The 1,474-nt window shown below is 38.4% G+C and overlaps 1 protein-coding gene across 1 annotated transcript in view; it reads left to right on the top strand.

Moving 5' to 3' along the window:
* Positions 1–717, top strand: part of LOC137655628 (dehydrogenase/reductase SDR family member 11-like) — a 12,774-nt gene extending 12,057 nt beyond the window's left edge. The window contains exon 7 of the mRNA XM_068389545.1: positions 1–717. This exon is cut by the window's left edge and continues 1,167 nt beyond it. The gene's annotated coding sequence lies outside the window, so the exon portion shown is untranslated.
* The last annotated feature ends 757 nt before the right edge of the window (positions 718–1,474 follow it).

Genomic DNA, 1,474 nt, shown 5'->3' on the forward strand with positions numbered 1-1,474 from the left:
TAATTCCTTCACTAAAAATCTATGATAAAGAGAGACTGATTTATTAGGGATTCAATGCATATAGATGGTTTAAAACAAGCCCTAGTCCTACCAGAACTTTTTTTTTTGAAACTCCAACCCTAGTTGTTTGTTCTAAATCATAAACTTTACTGAGGATCAAACTTTTTGTAAAACTTCTGCCTGGAATGTTTGTTGTATATCATAAATAAACATTGCATGGGATCAAATACATGTATTGTTGACAATCTACTTATCGCGTATACACCGCCCTGGATGTTTCCAGAACCGCGGTGAGTTAGTTCACTTCCGGTCAATCGTTTGTTTACATTTATAGAAGAGTCCATGTGTTTCAGTATGATTCTATTGTTTCTTATCATAGTTATTATTATGACTTGTTAAGCTACAACTCTGGTTGGAAAAGCAAGATGCTATAAGCCCAAGGGCTCCAACGGGGAAAATATACAGTTTATGTAAGACAGATCATTCTGCATACCCTCAGTCCTGTTCTGTTCTGTTTAGTCATACAACCAGTCAGTTATTTGTACCACATAGTCCTCTCTTTACATTTGCTGATATGTTATAGCAAACTGTATCCACCAAGTTTATATTAATCCACCTGATAATTGATATAGAATTGTTATTTCTACATCGCTTACCGCTTGTGTCAATAACCAAAATCAATTAACATTTATCAATGATGATTAGTTGTTCTACAAATAAATTTTATACCAGATAAAAGACCTGTTTCTTTTTTTATTCACATGTTAGACCAAGGGTTCCCAACATGGTGTACATGTACAGTCACTCATATAAGTTGATGGATCTCCGGGTGTTTGAGAAATTTCCTTTTCACCTCCTTCTGGAGGACAGGTATCTGGGATAGCAAAGCCAATCAAATATTCAATTACCTACGGTTGAACATATGATAGGGTTTCGTGCTCCCAGACACCTGTCGTCCAGAAAGAAGTGAAAATAAAATCTCTCTCAAACACCCAGACTTCCAACAACTTCTATAAGTGACTGTACCCCACTGGTACATTGTTACTCTTAATAGATTTTATGGCATTCTGTAAACACCCCTTTCTGGGTGGTGATACCTTAACGTGGTGAAAGGGTTTGTGTATCGCCATGATCAGCAAAACTATAATACTCTGGACCACCCATACATGGTTGGTTTCCTGTGAGCGATCAGACTAAAATCCCCCACCATACCAAAGCAGTGGCCAGTGGGTGATAAAATCTAACCAAACCATAAACATGTTTGAGGCCTTTGTCCTACAGTGTACTATAGTCCATTTCTTTTATCGAGGCAGATTTGCACCGACTCGCAGCGATGCCCTTTTAGCTCGGAAAAGTTTCCTGATCGCTGATTGGTTAGAATTATCTCGTCCAACCAATCTGCGATCAGGGAACTTTTCCGAGCTAAAAGGGCACCGCTGCGAGTCGGTGCAAAAATGCATCGCCAAAAGAAATT

Source organism: Palaemon carinicauda, chromosome 16, assembly GCF_036898095.1.
Source record: "Palaemon carinicauda isolate YSFRI2023 chromosome 16, ASM3689809v2, whole genome shotgun sequence".
Taxonomy (NCBI): Eukaryota; Metazoa; Arthropoda; class Malacostraca; order Decapoda; family Palaemonidae; genus Palaemon; species Palaemon carinicauda.